We start from the raw sequence: 24,372 nt of genomic DNA, 5'->3' as shown, positions 1-24,372 counted from the left end.
GAAAGATAAATATAAAAAATTCAATCACTAGAAAACTCATCAGGCCCAAAAGTTTTTGCCTTGTAAACAGCTTTTGTTTTTTACTCAGTCAGCTCCACTCGGTTTAGACTTTCTAAGAGCATGGAGGAACCCAAGTCTAAGCAAAACAAAACCTTCCTGAGATAAAACACCTTTCTAACCAACTTCTGCCACAAACCAGCAGGTTATGGAATCCCTGCATGGACACTGTGCTCCTTCTAGAGCTTCCAAAAATGCCAAATCCTGGCAGAGGAAATAACTCCCATCAGTGTCTGAAGAGACCTGCCACAAATCTGGATGTGGCAGATCATTCCCTCTCCTTCTCCTGGAGACCTGAGAAAGGAATTGGCTGTCCCTGCAGCCACTGCTGAGAATGGAGGGGTCAGCCTGGGGAGAACATCCCAGACCCAAAACGAGCCAGGGAACTCCTAAAAAGCGGCTGGGCAGGCTCTGGAAGCGACCCACAGATTGGTGAGGAAGGTCCAGATGTGGTTCAAGGTGGGGCTGAGGGGCAGGAGAGGAATGGCAAAAGGTTTTCTTCATAATTGAAGTCACAAAGTTTCTGTGGAACAGGAGGTGGAAGAGATCTGGTGATGAGCTCAGCATCGCTGAACAACCCAAGCCAGGCCACCAAATGTTGATGCACTGAGGACCAAGAATGCCTGGAGGTGGCACTCAGGGCTCTGGTGACAAAGTGGGGATGGCCACAGCTTGGATTCCATGACCTTGGAGGGCTTTTCCAACCCCAAAACCACTAAACCCAAACCTTGTGCAGCCAAAAGCTACAACCCCTCAGAATCAGGAGTAGTTAAGGTTGGAAAAAGCCTCTGAGATCACCAAGTTCAACCAGTACCACTTTTTGACAGCTCTGTTGGATTGGTGCCCTTTATTTGGCCTCTAACCCCATCACCCTTAAGCCTAACCCCACAAAGTCCAAGGAATAAACTGGTACAGAAGCCCAGGCAGGACCCAACAGCTGATGCCAAACAGAAGTTTGGGTCAGTGGCTCCAAAGAGGAAAGCCCACCTGCAAAGAACTGGGAACTGGATTGAGAACTGGAGGGAAAAATGGCATTTTAAAGGGAGAACACATAATATGGAGCAGCTCTGGGAAGATGATGAAATATTTCATTGTGCCACTTTAAACAGATCTTGTTTGCAGTCTCCAAAGGGGTTCTGAGTCTTCCCTTAAAGTGACTTTGTTCACATAATTTGGTGCTGAGGTTTTCTATCAACTGTGCTTCAAACTTCCCATTCAGTTCTTAATCTCCCCACATTTTTTCAGTGCCATGAAAAGATCTGTATTTTATTTTTTTCCACTGACAAGTAAATCATTCTCACGTTGCCTTTTGTGTTAATAGATGATATTTTCTGTTTTCTTTGTGAACTGCACAGCCACAATCCAGATATTTAAACTCTGCTCCCACTGCAGATGTTATTTCTGATCAGATTTAATCATCACTCTCAAACAGAACAACTGCAATAATTGTAAGGGTATCATTAATTTTGTTCTCAAAACCTCTAAGCCTTCTCCAAGGGCTTGGAGCATCACAGCACTGGGAAGAAATTTCTTCTGTGTTTAACCACATCTTTCAAGGGAAATCTGCTGAATTTCTTGGGACTTGTTCATTTTGCTGAATGGCACCCGAGAGCTTCATTTTTTCTAAATATGATTTTATGATCATCACCCTAAGACCAGGAGGAGTCGCTATGACCTCACCTCCAATTAGTGGCAATTTATTGATGGAATTAAATGTTTTCTGTGATTTACAGTGTTGACTCCTCTAAGACATCTGACACACAAATGAAGACAGAATTCCACAGAATGCCAGACTGGTTTGGGTTGGAAGGGACCTCAGAGCCCACCCCTGCCATGGCAGGGACACCTTCCATTATCCCAGGCTGCTCCAAGACCTGTCCAACAGATCCCTGTGGATCCTGGACTCCCCTTCCTGCTCACCACAGCCCAGGAGTGCCTGGAATCCCTCTGTGCTGCTCTTCAGGTGCTCCCCGTTCTTCTTTTTAAAATTTTTCTCTTTTTCTTCTGTTCTCCAGCACTTTATTTTGAATGTTGTTCCTCTAAATATCCCAGAGTATGAAGAGTTGGTTCTACAGGATTCTGCATCCTAGTCTGGTGCCAACCCACCAAACATATGTCTCTGCTCAAATGGAAGAAACTGTTTTGATTTCTCTTTTTTTTTTTTGAAATTTCTTCCTGGACTGGGGACAAAACATTTCTTTAGATACAACTCAGCATTTAGTGTCTTCTGAGACATGAAACTTCCTATAAATTTTTGTTCATTTATTCCCATGCAATAACTTTGAAGAAGCTGAACTGTCTGAATACGTGACAAGAATTATTAAACGTTCAAAAATTTATTACTAAATCAAAATTAATGTAGAAATTCCTGGTTGGGAGGGTGGGGAGGCCCTGGAATGGAATTCCCAGAGCAGCTGTGGCTGCCCCTGGATGCCTGGCAGTGCCCAAGGCCAGGCTGGATGGGGCTCGGAGCAGCCTGGGATAGAGGAAGGTGTCCCTGCCCATGGTAGGGGTGGCACTGGATGGGATTTAAAGTCCTTTCCAACCCAACCCATTCCAGGATTCCGTGATAATTCTCCAATCTCATGGGTGACAAACATGCCTGAGCTTCCTAGAGATGTTCAGGAATGAAAAGAAACCCATCAGCTCAGACAGGTGCAAAATCTCACATCATTTTCTGTTAGGTAAGGGAATATTTGGGATGCACCACCACAGAAACACTCCAAAGCCTCTGCAATTTCCATCAGTTGTTGCCTCTGGGAGGTGTTTTTCTTGTTTGTGAGAAAAAAAATCCCTCCAGTCACATGAAAATTATTCCACAGCAAGATAAATGCAGGCAGGAAACAGCAGAATTTCCAATGCATAACACAATATCTGCACAGAGAGTTAGGAGGAAAAGATTTCCTTCTTTTTTTTTTTTTTTCTTTTTTGCAGTGGGAAATGCAAAGGAGCAGCAGACTGGAAAACACTGTAGGGATCTCTGTGTTTTCACCCCTGAGGGTGCAGAGCAGGAGCAGGACAGGAGCAGGAAGGAGCAGGGCTGGATTCTCCTCCGAGCTCAGAACCCAGCTCAGCTCCAGAGCCAGCCCTGCAGAAGAAGCAGCAGGAAAACAGGAGAGGTTTCCTGGTTTTGTGTTCCACAATCCTGCTGAAAAGGCTGCCTCAACCTTTCTTTGAAATGAATAGTTTGAAGTGAGAAAGAAATAAAGCAGGTCAGATTGTTTTGGTCAGAGATGAGCGAGCAAGGACTAATGAGATCACATGGCAGAGGAGCCCACTCCAAGACTGTCCTGGGGAAGAATTTTCCATCCTGCTTCCCACTGCTCCTTACCACTTCACTGACACCAGCAGAACAGAACTTGCTAATTCCTCTCAGAAAACAAGAAGATATTTCAACTAAGAGAAGGATTTTAATTTTAATTTTACAAATTTCATGGTATTCTAGGGAAGGGCAGTTTTGGGAATGCTGTGCTGTACTCTGCACCGGATACTTGTCTCTATATCTGATATTTAGGTCTAACTCACATATTATACATAAGTATTAAATGTACATAAGTATATAGAATAAAAAATGTCTAACATATTATACACAAGTATTAAATGTACATAAGTATATAGAATAAAAAATGTCTAACTTACATATTATACATAAGTATTATATGTACATAAGAATATAGAATAAAAAATGTCTAACTCACATATTATACATAAGTATTATACGTACACAAGTATATAGAATAAAAAAATGTCTAACTCACATATTATATGTAAGTATTAAATGTACATAAGTATATAGAATAAAAAATTGTCTAACTCACATATTATATGTAAGTATTTAATGTATATAAGTATATAGAATAAAAAAATGTATAACTCACATATTATACATAAGTATTATATGTACACAAGTATATAGAATAAAAAAAGTCTAACTCACATATAATATTTAAGTATTATATGTACATAAGCATATGGAATAAAAAAGTGTTTTCTCCATGTATATAGAAAACAGATACTTTAAGTCTAACTCACATATTATATTTAAGTATTATATGTACATAAGTATATAGAATAAGAAAATGTCTAACTCACATATTATGTGTAAGTATTATATAAATATATAGAATTTAAAAAATGCGTTTTTTCCATGTAAATAGACAACAGATACTTTATTTTTTACTAATTTATATTAAATTTATATAAATATATATCAATATATATTTATATATTTACTAATTTATATATGAAATTTAATATTTTTATTATATTTAAATATTATATGTACATAAGCATATAGAATCAAAAAATGTGTTTTCTCCATGTAAATAGACAACAGATACTTTAATTTTTACTACAGGCAAAATCCCAGCGCTACCAAATTTTAATAGATAAATTTAAGTCTAACTCTCATATTATATTTAAGTATTATATGCACACAAGTATATAGAATAAAAAAGTCTAACTCACATTATAATATTTAAGTATTATATGTACATAAGCATATAGAATAAAAAAATGTGTTTTCTCCATGTAAATAGACAACAGATACTTTAATTTTTACTGTAGGCAAAATCCCAGCGCTACCAAATTTTAATAGATAAATTTACACATATTATATATAAGTATCACATGTATATAAGTATATAGAATTAAAAAAAGTATGTTTTCTCCATGTAAATAGACAACAGATAGTTTATTTTCTACTACAGGCAAAATCCCAGCGCTACCAAATTTTAATAGATGAATTTAATATTTAAGTCAAACTCACATATTATACATAAGTATTATATGTACATAAGTATAAAGAATAAAAAAAGTCTAACTCACATATTAAATGTAAGTATTATATAAGTATATAGAAGTTAAAAAATGCATTTTTTCCATGTAAATAGACAACAGATACTTTATTTTTTACGAATTTATATATTAAATATATATAAATATATATATCTCAATATATATATTTATGCATTTACTACTTTATATATTAAATTTAGTATTTAAGTCTAACTCACATATTATATTTAAGTATTATATGTACATAAATATATAGAATTTTAAAAAATGTCTTTTCTCCATGTATATATACAACAGATACTTTAATTTTACTACAGGCAAAATCCCAGCACTACCAAATTTTAATAGATAAATTTAAGTCTAACTCACATATTATATTTAAGCATTATATGCATATATGTATATGGAATTTAAAAAAATGTGTTTTCTCCATGTAAATAGACAACAGATACTTTATTTTTTAGTATAGGCAAAATCCCAGCGCTACCAAAATTTAATAGATAAATTTAAGTCTAACTCACATACTATATTTAAGTATATGCATAAGTATATAGAATAAAAAATGTCTAACTCACATATTATATTGAAGTAATATATGTACATAAGTACGTAGAATAAAAAAGAAGTCTAACTCCCAAAATAATACTAAATAAGTATTATATGTACATAGAATTTTAAAAAATGTGTTTTCTCCATGTAAATAGAAAACAGATACTTTATTTTTTACTACAGCCAAAATCCCAGAGCTACCAAAATTTCTGAGAACCAAAATATTTCTGGAAGAAAGAAATCCCCCAGCCTTCAACAAGACACAAACTCCATTAGAAAGAAATCCCATTTATCTTCCAAACATGAATATCTCCATTTTCTTCCTTTCTGCATGACTCCTAAATGCTTTCTGAGAGGCTGATCTCCCTGTAAAGCTGAACAGGGTAGGGAGCACATGGGATGGGGGTGAAGAAGGGAGAAGGGAAGGATCCAGGAGAGCTCAGAGCCCCTGGCAGGACCTGAAGGGGCTCCAGGAGAGCTGGAGAGGGACTGGGGACAAGGGATGGAGGGACAGGAGCCAGGGAATGGCTCCCAGTGCCTTCAACAAGACACAAACTCCATTAGAAAGAAATCCCATTTATCTTCCAAACATGAATATCTCCATTTTCTTCCTTTCTGCAGACTCCTAAAGGCTTTTTGAGCAGCTGATCTCCCTGTAAAGCTGAACAGGGTAGGGAGCACATGGGATGGGGGTGAAGGGATAAGGAAAGGATCCAGGAGAGCTCAGAGCCCTTCCAGGACCTAAAGGGGCTCCAGGAGAGCAGGAGAGGGACTGGACACAGGGAATGGCTCCCAGTGCCTTCAACAAGACACAAACTCCAGAAGGAAATCCCATTTATCTTCCAAACATGAATATCTCAATTTTCTTCCTTTCTGCATGACTCCTAAAGGCTTTTTGAGCAGCTGATCTCCCTGTAAAGTTGAACAGGGTAAGGAGCACCTGGGATGGGAGAGCTGGGAATGTTCCCCTGGAGAAGGGAAGGCTCCAGGCAGAGCCTGAAGGGGCTCCAGGAGAGCTGGAGAGGGACTGGGACAAGGGATGGAGGGACAGGAGCCAGGGAATGGCTCCCAGTGCCTTCAACAAGACACAAACTCCATTAGAAGGAAATCCCATTTATCTTCCATGAATATCACCATGAATATCACACATGAATATCACCATTTTCACGTGAATATCACCATTTTCTTCCTTTCTGCATGACTCCTAAAGGCTTTTTGAGCAGCTGATCTCCCTGTAAAGTTGAACAGGGTAAGGAGCACCTGGGATGGGAGAGCTGGGAATGTTCCCCTGGAGAAGGGAAGGATCCAGGCAGAGCTCAGAGCCCCTGGCAGGGCCTGAAGGGGCTCCAGGAGAGCTGGAGAGGGACTGGGGACAAGGGATGGAGGGACAGGAGCCAGGGAATGGCTCCCACTTTGGGTGGGACTTTGGGAAGGAATTCCTGGACTGAGTTCACTTCCAAGAGTCCTCCTTGCTCTGAGAAATGCAGAGTTGGGAAGAATCTCTCATTCATGGAAATTGAACAGGGAAAAGTCAGCTCAGTGCCACGCTAAGAAAATGATCATCCCCGGCAAACTAGGTCACAGGAGTGAGTAGTTTACTAAATATAAACTTTCTTTGTAGTCAGGCAACCACCGTCAGAGTAATGAGATTTACTCATATTTCACCCAAGTGCTCTCTGCACTCAGACTCATTAAAATAACCACCAAGTGACCACTCTCACGTCCCTCACCTCTCAGGGACACAGCAGCAAACTCAACAATCTCAAAATAAAAATAATAATAATAAAAAAAAAGGATTTGGGGGCTTTTTAAAATTTCTAGGTATAAAAAAAAACCCCTTTGCATCTCCACTGCTGTTCACCCAAACATCTCCTGTATCCAAAAATACCCTCCCAAGAGCAATTCTCCTCCCGAGTCCCGTGGAGGTGACAGAGCCTCACTCCACTCCCACAAAACCCTGGTGGCACAGAGAGCTTCAGTGACCTCCTCAAATCCCTGCTATGCTGGTGACACACTTGGAAGGGAAACACCAAACTCCTGTCAGCTCCAACCCTGTGAAGAGCCAGGCTTCTCCCAAAAATGTGAAACCCAGAAAAATGAATGGAAGGGTGAGAACACTCCCTTGTTGTTTATTTTTTTTGTGTGTGTGTGTGTTTGAGGAAGAAAAGAGAATAATATTTTTGCAGCCATGCTAGTATCAGTGTGTTTATAACAGGATGTTCTTCCTCTGCTGTTTGGATGGTTCCAAAAATATTCCCCTCTGGTTTGTGGCAGTGGCTGTCACCCTGACAGCGTTTGCTGCCTCCAGGGCAGGCTGTGTCTGTAACAAATCTGCACAGGCAACTGATGCCACACTCCCATTTTGCTAAACTTAGAGCTAAAAACTGAAGGGGATGAATTAAACAACTGTGGAGGCAAAGCTTTCATTTCTGGATGGTTATTTCCTAGCAGGAAATGTGTTTAAAAGCTGCAATGATGGTGCAAGTTGGGCTAAAAGTTCTATTTTTGGTGGGTTTTGAGACAACTGCACACTGACATTTACTATTATAAAATAATTAATGCTCCTGTGCTTTCAAACACTGGGTACCAGGAACGATGACATGGAATCAAAACCTGAAAAGAGGACACTTCAGTGCAGATAAAACACTGACATCTCTTCAGAGACTTCCTTTTAAACAGGAAAAAAAAATGGCAGTGTTGAGCCTCAGTTGTTTGAAGAAATATTCTTCTCCTCCAAAATGAAATTAGAAACATTCAGAAGCCCAAAATGTTGTAAATTTATGAATGTATCAATCCGTGGTTACGCAGCCAAAAGAAAAAAATGCATCTCTTCAGATACATCTCTTGGTTTATTTTCTGGCTTCTTCCAAGGACAGAAAAGGCAATCAAATGCAACAGAAAAATTGTGTTAATTGGCTGATCTTATGACAATTTCCATTCAACAGTACTTTCCTGTTCTTTTCACTGAATTATAATTATTCAGCACAAAATGCAGAGTTTTACACCACGTTTCAAGCAGTTTCTGCCTGGTTCTGGGCACTGCCATGGCTGGGGCTGCCCTGCCTCTGCACTGCTCCCTCCTCTCCTGGATATTTTAATTTATTTCACTGCTATCAATGCTTAAACAATAAATTTTGGTGTCATTGGAAGGGTTTCCATGAAATCACAAATATCTTGTTTATTTTTAAGGAAATAAACCTGAAAGTAAGTCTAGAAAAGTATTTCTCTGAAATCTGAGAGTAATAATTAATAGGTTTCAGGGGTCTTTTCTGCATTTTAATTTCAATATTCAGTAAGAACTGTGTCTAATTTCCCAGAGCAAGGAATGTTTTGTGGTCTGTATTTTAACACCTGCAGTTTTACAAAGGATTTCTCTTTTGATGGAACTCCTGGAAACAAATTAATTCATAAGTGCCTCCAAATCCCCCAAGATTTAACAGAGGAATACTTCTTTATATATCAGGACATGTTCAGCATCAAATTGAAATCTAGGAAAAGACTTAATGTAAAATTAAAATGTTTTTAATCCATGTATCCCACTTTTCCAGGCCTACATTCACACAGACCTATTACTCCAGCTGCTTCCCCCTTCATCCTCATTTTGTAAGGAACACCCACTGAATATTTAAGTTTAAAGTATGGGTCACATTTAATATTTTTTCCTTCTCCATTAACATCAGATTTATAGCACTGCCATAATTACAATGCTTTTAAAACAAGCCCGTACACAAATATCAAATTCTGATTGATTAAAATCAGGAACAAGGAATATAATCTTCCAAAACTTCATTCCTTCCTTTGGCCAAACTTAGATCAGCTGCTCTTTAGCTGATGATTTAGGAGCATCCACAAATGACATCAGGAGCACTTTAGTTACACCAATCTAATTTAATAAAAAATACCTTGAGAGATGATTGTGTTACTAACAGAAAGGAATTTATCTCCCTTTTTTCAGCTGCGTGTGCAGCTCATCCAGATCAGCCCCTGCAAATCACTCCTGGAAACTTCACAACACTCCTCAAATGTAATCATGGACTTTTTCTTAATAGCAAATTTATTTGAAGCCATGCCCGTATTCCTTCCTTGTGAAATGAAGATAAAATCCTATTTCCTCACAGCTCACTCTGCTGCCTGCTGGAAAAGCAGAGGGTTTAGGCACATTAAAGAAAAAGTCTTAATAGGTTTTTGCCCCTCTTTATTTTTTATTAAAATAAGGAAAAACATGATTCTGGGTGGGCTTCATAGTTTTTTTTGTTTTTTGTTTTTTTCCCAGCAATCTGTGCTTTCCAAAGCTCAGGAAGCCACAAGGATTCCCACTGGCACAAATCCCTGTTTAAGGCACATTCAGTCAAAGCTCTGCCTTTACTCTGCCATTCCTTCTGATATTCCTGCCCTTATCAGTTTTGTCTCCATCATTACTCTTTCCATCTTATCTTTAGTAAAAAGAAAACCTTCCAGGAGAACTGCCTGCTCCTCTGGGGGCTCAGAGAGGCACCACTATCACCGAGACATCTCCACAACAGCCACGTGCACAATTAAACCTGCAGCAGATAACAGCACAATTCCTTCCTGCCTGCCTCAAACAAGGGTTGGAATTTTGGAATTTTTTTTTGGGGGGGGAGAAAACGACCTTGTTCGTTTTTCCAGCCATTTCCCTGGAGAGCCACAATTGTCACATCCCTGTTTGTGTCACCTGGAGGAACCACCAGGGCTGTGCTGGCTTCACTCAGGATCCCCATGGATCAAGGGATTTGTCTGATTTTTGCCTCTTCCCAGCCTAACTGTGGAAAATCTGTTTGGATGAGTGCTGGGTTATGGAATTAATGGACAGCACAGGATGCTCTCCAAGAAAAGGAAATTTGGAGGGTCTGTGTTGCCATAAAACATCCCAGGACAGCAAGGAGGAGTTTGAGCCCAAAGATAAAGCTGTGGTTTAAATTTAAAAGTTTCTTCAAAGTTCTTCATGTTTTAAAATCTTTTAGCTTCTAATGGTTATTTGGGATAGGTAGAAGACTGGAAATACACACGTGGGAAAAAGAAAAATGCAAAACAAACAACTCCCCCCAAACCTGAACTTATTGGAGGAGATTTTGTAGAATCCACCTAAATCATCCCTCCCAATAAAAACACACAAAAATCTCTTTGATCTGCTCCATTTCTTTAGCTCACAGAGACAACACCACAAAAAGAGGTGGTGTGGAGAGGGAATAAATGGGCAAGAGGAAGTGGGCAGAACTCTGTCCAACAGTTTGGCTGCTGGACAGAAAGGCAAATTATGCTTTTCAGGGAGGTGTTGCCAGTTTAACTCCTCAGTTTAAACCACCAAAGCAGTTGTGATCTGCAAGAATTTAATGCCATCAGAGATAATACTAAAAGTTTTCAAGGAAAGGCATCAAAAGCTTAGCCAAGGACTATCCACGTCAAAATAATGATATTGTTCAAAACTTTCAGCTATTTGACCCATTTAAAAGTTTAAGTTTGGGTGGTTTCTTTGCCACCCATAAATATGCACCCTCTTTTTGCTCCTAAAGAATTATTCTAATCTCTAATTAATTAATTCAACTGCTGGAATTGTCATCCAGGTCCTTCTTGTGGTAAATAAAGCAACAGCATTTACAGGCATTAAAAACAAACTAAAAAAGCAGAACACTTCTATAAAAGCTTAATTTCTTCCCATCTTCCTCTCTACATCTCAACCCCAGCTTGGTTTTCACTCTTATGTTTTTCAACTTACCTAAAACTAAATTCTGAACTACCCCAAACTCTCTGTTCCTCCAAAGTCCCACTGAAATCAGTGAAGGAAATTCTTTACTACAATAAAGATTTCTTCACTATAAACAGAATTCTTTACCACGGGGAATTAAACAGCAGAATTCTTTACTCTGCAAAATCAATTCTTCCCTGGGAGGGTGGGCAGGCCCTGGCACAGGAGCCCAGAGCAGCCCCTGCATCCCTGGAGTGCCCAAGGCCAGGCTGGAGCAGCCTGGGACAGTGGGAGGTGCCCATGGAATGGGGTGGGATTTAAGATCCCTCCCTGTGTGTGGGAATATTTAAAATCAGAGTTTTGGGAAAGCTGTAAAAGGTAGGCTTAAGAGATAGTAGAACTGTGATTAGAGTTAAGTAGTAGACATAAGATTTGTTAACAGAAAAATTATGTAAGAAGTAGAAAAGTAAATACAAATAGAAAACTGGTCTGTGTATTAACATTTGTCTAGAATAACTCTTTAAGTTACAGAAAAGCATATTTAGCAAAATATTAGAAGTTCTAAGCTTAATAATGGAGGTTTGTGTATTGTATTTTAAGGTTTACAATTTCATCACATCTTTTATATTCCTCATTCTCCCACAATTCAATCATTTTGAAATTTTGACTTAAGACCTTAAAACCAGCGAGACATTTTCGAACAATAACTTGTAACTGCTATCAAACATAACTTGTGCCCTTTAAGCTCACCAGACTTTCACAACTTGTTGCAATATAACAATACTTAATACAAGCAAAAATAGAACTAAAGGTTAAATAGAACTACTGTCAATATGCTTTTGCTTTGTGTGATTGGCCAAAAAACTTTCAAACTAAGTTGTATCACTGAGTTCTCTGTCTGCAGCCCGGGATGTGAGCTGCTGGCATCTTCCCACTGTCATCACCACGTCACCAGAGTGACACTAAAAAATAAAACACCTAGAGATGCATTCCTCAGCAGCCCTGTCCTGTTTGGGATTTGTACCCAGCCCCCCAGCCACCAGCACCTGTGGAACACCCCAGTGCCTGCAGCTGCTGCAGGTGCCCAACACCCCCAGAGCCCCAGGGTGGAGCTCTGAGGCGTCACTGCAGCAATCCAGGGATGCTGAGATCCACAGCCATGCCTCAAAAATGTGATGCATTCTTCTGTATACCCAGATGAGATTCTTTTACACTGAGTGGTTAAGCTGAAGGAAAGAAACAGGAGAAAAATGAAAAAGCAAACAAAACAAAAAAAAAAAGAAAAAAGAAAAAGAAAAAAGAAGGGCCTTTGTCCCAAAACAGTTTTGCCCTTGCTTTCCTTGGAAGAATCATCTAAAAAGCCATGAGTGCTGCTGAATGCTCTTCCATGACATTTAGTCTTAATCTTCTCTTTCTCCATTTCACTCTTTATTTCCAGCTCTCCAGCCTGAGCATTTCCCTGTTATCTTCCCCTGTTTACAATGCCAGATCCAGGGAGGCTGTTAAACCCTGTCCTGCAATTCCCCCCTCTTCCTCTTTCCATGCCATTATTCCTTAAGAGACCAGACAAAGCACATTCAGGTGCCTTTGATAAATAAGGCAAAGCAGCATTTTAGCCCTGAAGTAGGAATCCTAAATCATGTGGCTGGAATCCCTTGGAGTGAGTGTCCATGCAGACATGGCCATAAGTCATAAAGCAGTTACATCCCTTCCAGGGCATTGCACCCAGCTCCTAAAATGGGATATTCGTGTGTCCAGCACTCACCCTGTGATCTATGAGCCTCTGGTACTGAAATTGTAAAAAAACCCCAGGTATTTCCTGAAATCCCTGATTTTGGTAGCCTGTGAACAGCAAATAATGAAAGCAGGAATACACACTAAATAATCAGATATGAAAATACACATTGGATATCAGCAGGACAAAAACCTCATCTCAAAATCCTCTTCACAGAAAGTCTAAAATGTTTTTTTTGCAGTGTAAAGTTAATATAGAATGATATGGTTTTATAGGAAATCAACCTAGATAAATGTTTATGTGTTTGCAGATAATCCTGCCATCCAAAACCAGCGTGATGGCAAGAAATCCAATGGTTAGATGCAGAAAAAAAATAATTAGCACAGAGTAAATGTAACTTTATGATCGATGAGAAACTGATGCCACATTTGTCCATTTTCACACTGCCTCCTGTTCCTGCCCTGCTCCTCACCCTCCCCATCACTCAGCACCAGGAGCTGAGCCTTACACCTGACTTCTTGCTGTACTAATATAATCTGAATTAAATTGCTAACACACTGAGGCCAAAAGGCAGGACAGAGGTGGGGCCCTGTAAATCCTGGAGTGGTGCCAGGCCAGAGTGACCCCCCTGTGCTGATCTCCTGCCCCATCACCTCGTGATTCCTTTATTCCATGGAAAATCTACATTTCCTATGGGCTGGGAGCACAGAATGCACCAGCTGGAAAGGAGCTCTGGAGGGCTCCAGCCCAAGCTCTTGCTGCAGGGAGGTCCACCTTGATCAGGATGTTCAGGCCATTATCAATCCAGTCTCACATGCTACAACAACACAGATTTTACAACTTCTCCAGAGTTTTTATTTTCCTTGTACCTAACTGGAATCTCCTTTTCCCCAAGCTGTGTCCCATGGCTCTCCCTGAGCAGCTCCAGGACACATCTGTCCCTGCCTTCTCCACACCCTCCTGGAAGAAATGCACTTTTGTGATTGCCCCTCCCTGGATGACAACCAGCTCTGTACCCTGAGTACCACCAAACCCACCCCTCTCCTTCACATCCATCTTCCTGACAGAAAACGGGCCCCATTTTCCATGGAAATGAAACATAAACAGGCAGGAAGACTGTCCACGAGGTGAGCAGGGGAAGTTTAATAAATCTCCTTAAATCCAATCAACAGCTCCATTTAGACATTTCAACTGCTCCTTCCCCTGCTCACAGCAACTCCACACCTTAGCATGCAAACAATTTTCACTCAAACTGCCAGCTCAGCAGGGCAAGATTTAAATCTGGATTTTCTTGTCCCATAACTTTTCATTTCTTGGTTGTCAAGGCCTGAGATATTCTGAATTGTGCCTACTGTAGGAGCAAGAGATACTGCCAACAAATCTTAGTACCTCAGCAAGATTTTCCTTCTTTCTTTTGTAACATAAAGAAATGGTTTTCAAAGCAAGTTGAGTCCTTTTAGGCAGCTGAGGTCACAGTGCCAGTTTGTTGTTGAGTCACTGCTTTCTGCTAGGAAAAGGCACAGATTCCATGGATTTCTTAGGAATTCTATCACTTAGTATAAATAATGCTGTAATTTTATCATCATAATCTTTGGGTTTAATGTGGTTAGAAGGCAAAGTTGCTTCCTGGGTTGACTTTGTGCTACCTGGACAATTCCCCTTTTCTGCAACACTCATTTATATTTAAAAGCTTTGATGAGATGGATAATTCTTGGAGTATTTTCTCCAGTTTAACAAGTTTCTAAATAAGATTCTATCACAAAGATTCACTGAATTACTCCACAAGAATGGCACTGCTCCTTGCTGAATGGGAATTCCCCGTGGAAAACAAGGGAGTCTAAAATAGCTCCAGGATGGAAATCTCTCCTGTGTCTCCCTGGCTGCTCTCACCTGCCTCCTTCCACATCCCCAGCATGCACTGAACCCACTGCAGGCTCTCTGAATAACCCACTCCAGGCTCCCTGAATAACCCACTGCAGGCTCCCTCAATAACCCACAGCAGGCTCCCTGAATAACCCACTGCAGGCTCCCTGAATAACCCACTCCAGGCTCTCTGAATAACCCACTGCAGGCTCCCTGAATAACCCACTCCAGGCTCTCTGAATAACCCACTGCAGGCTCCCTCAATAACCCACAGCAGGCTCCCTGAATAACCCACTGCAGGCTCCCTCAATAACCCACTGCAGGCTCCCTCAATAACCCACTCCAGGCTCCCTGAATAACCCACCCCAGGCTCCCTGAGCCCTCCCCAGGCTCCTTTCCCAGCCTTTTCCATCAGGTATTTCTTCAGTGTCTCAAGGACAGTGACTTGCCCAGAGTGGTTGTGGATTCCCCATCCCTGGAAGAGTCCAAGGCCAGGCTGGACGGGGTTTGGAGCAACCCGGGATAGTGGAAAGTGTCAGACACAAAGCCCAACAACATGAGACAGATTTTTATCTTTAAAATTCAGAGTGTTATTAATTTATTTTTATGACTTTTCTGCCCCTTACCTCCCTCTTTAAGCCTTGTTCTGCAGCCCCAAATCCATCTCTTCCCTCTGACCAGAGTTTGGGTTCCTGAAATTTCTTCATCCCCCAAATTAAATCACATTAATCTTTCCCTCTGTATTCCCTCCATTGATGCAAGTTCTCCTCCTCACCTTCCTTTCTTTTCTTATTGATGTCAATAAGAATCTTATAAGCTAAGAATACATTTTAGCCTAGTAATAATTCCTCACATGAGGCACCCCCTGACCTCCTCCCCCTCCAGCTCTCCTGTCCAAACTGATTTGATCTCCTGGCTTTCATTTTCTCTCACTGATGCAGCTGTGCCACAGGTGGAAAAGCTGAGATGTGCTCCATCCCTACTCCTGCACAGGCAGCATTTATTTCCTTCCATGGAATTGAGGGCAAGCTTGGATCAAACAGGCACTGGGCTCTCACTAAAACTGAGCAACGATCAGGACACAATGTTCAATCTAAATTTTACAATTGTATAAGTGTAAAGCATAAAAAAAATATTCAACTCAAGTTAAATAATTGTGTGGCAAAATTCTTCTTCTGCAAAGCTTCACTCAAAGCATGATTTGAGATGGAGTCACAATCTTTGACCTCTGTGTATTTGAACCACTAAATTTTAAATTCTGGACTGTGTCCTCAGTTAAACTCCAACAGCCTTTAAGGAAGACAAAAAAAATTCCCAAAGCACAACAGAGAAAAGTCAACACGAAGTTTAGATCCCGCAGGGACTATTTTAAACTTAATATTTCCACGATCCCTCTTTTTGGGGTTTTCTTTGCTGAAGAAGTCACGGACTGCTGCTGCATTTGGGAAAAGAAACTCCCTTTCCATGAGCATTTAAAACCAACATGAGTAGTAAACCTAAGGTAAGGTCTGGTACACACATAAATTAGAGTCCACAAAGTCTAAAGATAACAAAGAAATTATTCGCTACAACTTTTAGGGCAATTATGGGGACTGATAATTACATTATTTATTATTTTGAGTGATTATATATCTTAGAGTTGTTTAAAATATGTGAATATGTTGATTGTAAATTTGTGCTTGCAAATAAGAAAGCAAATAGATGGAAATAAAGACAATAGATATTTATTGGTATTATCTGGTATATAAAAAATAGGTAAAAAATAACTGAAGTGTTGAAAAAATTGCAAAGTGTGTTCAATGTCAAGGCTTTGGGCACAAAGTGAGAGCAGACCATTGAATAAATGAGGAAAAAGTTACAAAGAGGCAACAAAAATATTATCTAGCATGGATATTGAGTTGAGAGCAGAAACCCAAATGAGTTACAAGTCTAGACAAAGTAACTATTCAGAATATTTACAAAAGGTCCAGAGACTAAAGGCAGATTCTCTGTAGGCATCAGGTAACTTAAAAATGGGCTTTAAATAAGAAGAAACTGTAGCAAAGTGAGCAAAGCAGTTCCATAAAATGCTGCAGGAACAGGTGAGGCGGGAAAAGAAACACCAGGAAAAAGGCAAACACTCCCTAAATCCAGAGCAATCATTCATGACATTCATCAGCTGCTAAAGAGCTGCTGAAAACTCAGAACTGTTCTTCAGAAGAACGAAGGAAATTCCAAGCCATGAGCTCCAGGGACAAACCCCCGTGGAAAACAACCAGACATGAAGGAGAGTTTCTTTAGGGAGAACATCAAGAGATGACAGCGCGCAACTTCCGCTGCCATTCCAGATGGTTCCATCCTTGGAGTCGCACTCCATGGGAATTCCAGCAGGAGACTCCCAAAAGGATGCAGCAGAGCCCCAGGAATGGCTCACGGGACAGGAGGAATTTGAGGTTGTGGAGATGCATCCAGTGGGGACCCTGTGACGGCACAAACGCATCCGGGTGGCCGCGATCCCACCAGAGCTACGGATTCCGTGGTTGGGATCACACGGAGCCATCGGGGGGAGCAGAGCGGGGCTGCCAGGGGAGTTCATAAATCACAGCTCCAACCAGGCTGAGCTCCACAACAGCCCATCCAACTGGGCACAAAGGGAAACCCCAGCTGGGAACGGCACCTCCAGAAGGACACCGGAGAATCTCACTCATCAACCGCTCCCAGTGTCCACATCCCAGTTCAGCCTTTTCCTGCACAAAACTGTCTGGGAATTCCTGAACTAGCCAGCTTGAGAATCTGCAGTTGTTTAGAAAAATATGAAGATTTTCATTAAAAAAAAAAAAATCAGGATTAATAATAGTAATATTCAGCAAATATTCCTGATTTGCTGGTGAATTTATGTAGGGTCTATCAGGAATCTCAAATGACATCATTTACTGGTGGAGGGAAAAATAAAGGGAGAGAGAAGGTCAATCTATAGCCAGTGCAGATGGACTTGATTTAAACTGTACTTCATTTAAATGCAACCTCTGACACCTGCAAATATCAAAATATCCTCATTTGTATCAGCACATTGTAACCCAACGGCAAAGATAATGTAATATAGGGAATTACTTTGTGTCTAAAGATTATGAAATTACAGAATTCAAAAATTAATCTAAAAATGCTTTAGTTGACCAAGAATTCTTGACTTTAGCCAATGAAAAATTTAATGAAATTAACTTAGATTTCTCCTAAGTAAATATTTTAGATTTGGCAATCTATTTGTGATTGGCAAACCCTCATGTCCACTCTGCAGGAATTCTTTTCAAAAGCTACTGAGAAACGGTGTCAGTTTTCAGGATGCTGCCCTGGACATTCTCTGCTCTGCACCACCACACCTTCAATTCCATGAGCACAATACTCAGTTTAACTTTCAAACACAAATGTTTGGAATATAAGAGTTGGCAGTGAAAAGGTTGGGTTTGCTTGTTTGCTTTATGAGCTTAGGTCATTTTTTAAAGTGTGGACAAAGCCACCAGGAGATATTTAGGCACCCAATACCTTTTCATCAAATCCCAGAATTATTCGGGTTGGAAAAGAGCTTAAAGATCATCCAGTGCAACCATTGCCACCACTGTCCCATGTCCCCAAGTGCCACGTGGTTTTTAAATCCAAGAATGGGGATGGGGCTGGACAACCCCTTCCATGAAGGAATTTGCTGGACAACCCCTTCCATGAAGGAATTTTCCTCAATATCCAACCTAAACTTCCCCTGGACTAGCTCGAGGCCATTCCCTCTTGTTCCTTGGAAGGAGAGGCCAACATCCACCCTTTATGAGATTGCTCCAACATCCTCTAACAGTGTCACTTTTCAAATGTCATCCTATGTGAGGAGTTAAGGGCACATTGATTTTAGATACCAAACACTGATTCAGATCTATAAAAATGGAAATGTTTATGCAGATGCATCATCTACCGTTTATTTTGATATTAAACCATAATTAAAATCATTCAGCTCTATGAACCACAGCAACCTTCATCAAAATCTCAAAGTTTATTTTTTATCTAGGAAAGGATGAAGCTAAAATTATCCCATCACAACACTATGGGTCAAAACTCAACCACTATCCAGAACTCCCTGCTCCCAAACTGACATGATTTTATAGGAGGCAATGGAAGGACACGAGTGGTTCTGCCTTAGAGATGGCTGAATGAAGGATTTTAATCACAGATTTTTCTTCTGTCACTGAGTGTTTTAATTACTTTTAACAGAGAGTTGAGCAGCAGAACTGAGGTGATATCTGTAGGCTAAATCTCTCTTGGCCTGCTGAGTGCTGACTGGGCTGTCTGCCCTGAGCTGGGATGGATCCTCATCCTGTGAAGGTGTATCCCAACAGGTTGGATCAAATCATCAAGGAGTCCTGGAAAATGCCCCATTTTAATTTGCCCAAGCTTGCTGGGGAGAAGCTGGAAGAAAAATTCAAGATAAGAAGGGCCAGTGACTGCACGTCATTTTTCCACATTATTTTTGCTGCTGTTGACTTTGGGTTGCAGCAGCACTTTCCCAACAATGATCCTGGACTCCCTGCTGGACAATGAGGAGGTAAAAACCCAACAAGCATCACTCAACTTGTGCTCCCCAACTATGGACCACATCACAGAAATGGGTGGGGTCTCTACATTTATATTTAATGCAAAAATTACAATAAAAACAATCTCAATGCCACTGGGGGGTGTTTTGTTCCTCTCTCCCTGTAATTTTTGTTTTATTCCATCCAATTGGTTGAGAATTTAAATAACAGAAAAAATCTGGTTTCAGACTTGAGGTCCATCTCAGACACCTGCAGCAGATCCCTTAAATTGGTATTGGTCCCACAATTGCTGCCTCCATGAAGAGCTGATGGGGTTTTTTTTAGGGAATGTTGACTTATCATCTATCCCTTAATTAGAGGAAAAAAAGCTTTCTAAATTCTGAGGGTGTTCCAATTGTAGTCAATCTAAACAGGATCCCATTTCAATTTCCCATACTAAATTCCCACATCCCTTTTAGAGCTGCCCAATTAAAGCTGCATAGAAAGATGAGTGGCCTCAAAATGGAAGGGAAAAAAAGCCATTTTTAAGGATGCTTTATCATCAGTGATAAATAGAACTACAAAAATAACTGTTTGGGCTACACACTTAATTGTGTAACATTTTCTACTACATATTTTCACCTGTAGTAGTTTGGTTTCTTAAATCAGGAAAAAAAAAAGGGGTTTTTTCTCAATTCAATGTTTTTCCTCAATTTCCTCAATTACTGACTACAAACACATAGAAGTTCAGGATATTCTTACTTTTTCCTTTTTTTTTAAATCCACCACTATATTTATATAATATCCACTATTATATAAAAATAGAATACAAAATGAGAACGAGCCATCTTAGCCAAAGTCCTGAATGCTAAGTTAGAGAAGAAGTTCGAGCGCTGGAAAATCTTGAATATGGTATTAAAATCCTAAAATATGGCATTAAAATCCTTAAATATGGCATTAAAATCCCTAAATATGGCATTAAAATTCTTAAACATAACATCAAAATCCTTCAATTTAGCACCAAAATTCTTCAAGATGGCACGAAAGGAAGTTTAACCGCGCATTTCCCTCTGTGTGCTCTAACAGGGCTGTCTGGGCAGGTCAGTCACTTTTAAGGCTCAACCATGTTTTTCTTCACGTTGCTTCTCAGAGAATTCAGTGAAAGCTGCGTTCTGCATTAATCCCTGAGCTGCCACCAGCTGCCAGCCCAGCAGCACCCCCACGTCCCCACAAACCATATGGCCCCGAGCGAGGCCCTTTCTGCGCGCAGCTGCTGCTGCGGCACCAAAAGGCCCCCGGGGCTGCCAGGCTGGGCAGGGCTCTGTCACCAGGGCCAGGGGCCACCTGGCATGGCCAGGGGCACACAGGGGGGGTGCTGGGCACAGGGATATCCCTGCTGGGCTCAAAGGTCCTCCCAGGATAAGGGACACAGGGCTCTGCTCATGGGCAGCTCCTCTGCTCTGGAGATTTTTTGGATGTTGCTGCTGGAGGATGAAGTGGGTTCCCCTGGAAGTTCACAGCTAAAGCAGCCTGAGCTCTCCTTGTCACTCCCTGTGTCTGTCAGGCCTGGCAAAGGTGTTGGGAAAATCCCCTCAGCTGCAGGTTGGGAATTGCAGGCAGCTGCTGCTGGGCTGTGCTGCAGCCCAGAGAGGAGCAGGGCTGCAGGGCAGGGCAGGGCACTGTCACTCTCTGTCCCCCTCAGGTGAGACCCCACCTGCAGAGCTGCCCCAGCCCTGGGCCCAGCACAGGAGGCACCAGCTGTGATCCCAGGTAGAATCATGGACTTCCAGCTCTGGGCTGTCCAGAGGGACCTGGAGCTGCTGGAGAGAGCCCAGAGGGTTCCATGGAGCTGCTGCAGGGCTGGAGCCCCTCTGGAGCCGGGCTGGGAGAGCTGGGAATGTTCCCCTGGAGAAGGGAAGGATCCAGGCAGAGCTCAGAGCCCCTGGCAGGGCCTGAAGGGGCTCCAGGAGAGCTGGAGAGGGACTGGGGACAAGGGATGGAGGGACAGGAGCCAGGGAATGGCTCCCAGTGCCAGAGGGCAGGCATGGATGGGACATTGGGAATTGGGAATTCCTGGCTGAGAGGGTGGCACAGGTTCCTCCATGGCTGCCCCATCCCTGGAATGTCCAAGACCAAGGCTTGGAACAACCTGGGATAGTGGGAGGTATCCCTGGAACAAGATGATCTCTAAGATCCCTTCCAACCCAAAGCATTCCATGATCCTACAATAATTCTATGACTTAGACACTTTATTCCTTACAAAGTTATGCAGAGCTGGAAGACAAATCTGAACTGTTCATGTCAAACAAGGCACTGCACGTAGGGCTGAGCCTTGTCTTCCTTTCATCTAAAAAAAAAAAAATCCGCCCCAACAAACCCCAAACAAATCATGTTGGAACTTCTCTAATTACAAAATCAAACATGAAATTTCTCCTGTGACATTTTCAATACTTGCAATGATGAACTCCTGTGATACACACGGAGTATGACAGAAAATCATTCTGCAAGTTCACAAGTGATAAGCTCCCACCCTTTTTGGCACGTCTCAGCTCTGATAGCAGTCAATTTTTTCCTCATTATAAATGGGAAAAGCAAAGATATCACGCAAAGGCCACTTAAAAGCAAAACAAAATAAAGGAATGCAAATTTATATTGGTGTTATACAAGTGCCAAGAAAGCTCCGAGCCTGCTGATCTTCTGTTTATTGCTCGCATGTTCTGCTCTTTGCCTCAGCCGTGTGTCTGCAACACTGAAAACTTCAAAAAGTGTCTTTTAAAAGCTGACTTTGAATCCTTGCGAGCGTGAGTCAGACATAATTTACATGGCTGAAATTTCACCGAGCCACTTGGAAATTACAGCACCACAAACCCTTGTCAGGGAGACTCGCTCGCAGCCTCTGCCTGTGCTCAGCTCCTGTAATCCCGAGCCCTCTCCCCACAGGAATAAATTTCCCATTCTATTCAGAGTGACGCGGGGCTGCCATCAGTCACTCTTGCAGGCACAGATGCGGGAGGGTGGGATCAGGAGGGGAGCACAGGGGAAGGAAGTGAGAGCGCTGGGAATCCGGCTGAGCCGCGCGCGCCCCGGACCTTTCACCACGGACCATATGCTCCCCTGGCATCCCAACACGTCCTTAACAACCACACAACCTTTTCCCACACTCGTTTTGTGCAGCCAGACTGCTCCAAACACACCTCCTTTTTTCAATTAGCCACGCAAACGTGGCAGGGAGCTCGCAGACCCCCGGTGCCTGTTAATGACGCGCCGAGGGAAAGGGCTGCGAGCTCCAAAACAGCTCCCACTCCTGCCACAGCCACTCCAACACGGGGGATGCAGCCATGCTGCCAGCTTCGGGCTGGCAATCAGCAAAAATAACTCCACTGAAAGGAATCCAGCCCTGCCACAGCTGCCCAGGGCACTGGTGGAGTCCTGTCCCTGGAGGGATTCAAAAGCCGTGGGGATGTGGCACTTGGTGGCATTGGCAGAACTGGGAACGGTTGGGCTCGATGGTCTGAGCCCAGCCTAAATGATCCTGGTTCTGTTTTCCAGCCTAAATGATCCTGGTTCTGTTTTCCAGCCTAAATGATCCTGGTTCTGTTTTCCAACCTAAATGATCCTGGTTCTGTTCTTCTACCACGTTCCTCATCTTCCTTGGGAAGGGATTTGCAGGGTTTTCTCTCCCAGTCATTCCTCTGAGATCGCAACATTCGCTCCTCCTGCCCACTGACATCAGGAAGCACCAAAAAGAAAGGAAAAGCTGTTTGCAAATAATAAAAAACAAAGAGAAAGAACTTCCATCCTTCTCCAAAGGCTCCACAACTCCCAAAAAGTCCTGGAGATGTGTCAGGGATCCAGAGCCCTCCAGGTGAGGCACAGACACTGAGGATTCTGATAACAAATTCTGATTTTTTTTGGAGAAAAGCTGTTCTCATACTAAGATAAGAATGCATCATAGTTACCTGTCCAGAGAGGAAACACAAATAAGGGGTATTTGTAAAGGATGGGCTGACTCTGAAGATTTGAAGAAGGGGCAGAAAAATACAGGTTTTTTGCCTTTTTAAAGCCCTGCTGTGTTTTATTATCTCCTGTAAGACAACAATTAGCACAGCTCTCAAATCTGGGCAGACTCAAGTTCTTCACCTGAGCACTGTTCACTCTTCTGACAAACTCAGAATCCACTAAAAAATTACCAATTCTCTGTCCATTGGAAAAGTAAAGGGATATTTGGGCCACTCTTTTTGACAAACCTGTATTTTGAGACTGTTGACTCCCCATTTTCATCTTTTTAAATGAATTATACATATCTATGTACAACGTACTTTTACTCAAAGACCAAAATTTAAAAGATGTTAAAATTAAAAAATCAGTATAATTTCAGTATCCTGAGCACTAAATTAATGTTTTAGTGAAAACACAAGTTTTCACTAAAACATTAATTTCTAGAGATAATAAATAATCTTTTTTGAGACTAATTTTTTTGCTTACTCTGTTGATACCTGGTATTATTTAGACAGCATAGTGACAACCATGAAAAACATTCTGCTTTCAAAGTCTTTTCCTTAGATTTAGATCCCAGTCATTAAAAAAGTCTCCTGAATTGTTCTTCCTTACTCTATTTGTAGCACAAAAATGCTAAAGAGCAGCAGAAGTTTCCCTTATTATTTTTTGCTGTTAATTCCTCTCATGAGTACAGTGATGTGCATAATGATGGTGCTTAATTATTGCCTAAAATCTTAATTCCCCCTGCCCTTTATCAGACCAATCCCTGTTTGTACTTTCAGCCCTGCCCAGGTAATTTCACATGGTGAATTTAACATTTCATCCATGATTTAAAAATATGACAAACCCACAAAGCAGCATGGGTATAATCCTGCTACCTCCTGAATCCATTTCAAAATTCCCACTAAATTCATTCTAGAAATTCCTATTTATTACCCAGACATGACAAATGGCAACAGGACACGCCTACCACAGAAGGCTCTAAAATCTCTTTTATTTGACTATAATTCAGGGCACAAGGAACATAATCTTATTTTCAGAGACCACGGCAGGAGCAGATTTCTAATCCCAACTCTGACACTGACTTGAGCAAGTTATTTAATCTCTCTCTCAGCTGCCACTTGGCAAATGACATATTT

General features: G+C 41.4%; 1 protein-coding gene across 6 annotated transcripts in view; it reads right to left on the bottom strand.

Moving 5' to 3' along the window:
• MBD5 (methyl-CpG binding domain protein 5) overlaps window positions 1–24,372 on the bottom strand; it is a 130,304-nt gene that overhangs the window by 82,412 nt on the left and 23,520 nt on the right. The gene's annotated exons all lie outside the window — the stretch shown is intronic.

Source organism: Agelaius tricolor, unplaced genomic scaffold (genome assembly GCF_023055355.1).
Source record: "Agelaius tricolor isolate 1412-34295 unplaced genomic scaffold, bAgeTri1.0.p SCAF_10, whole genome shotgun sequence".
In the NCBI taxonomy this organism is placed as follows: Eukaryota; Metazoa; Chordata; class Aves; order Passeriformes; family Icteridae; genus Agelaius; species Agelaius tricolor.
Note: the sequence above shows the minus strand (reverse complement) of the source record. Positions and strands in the feature narration are given on the sequence as shown.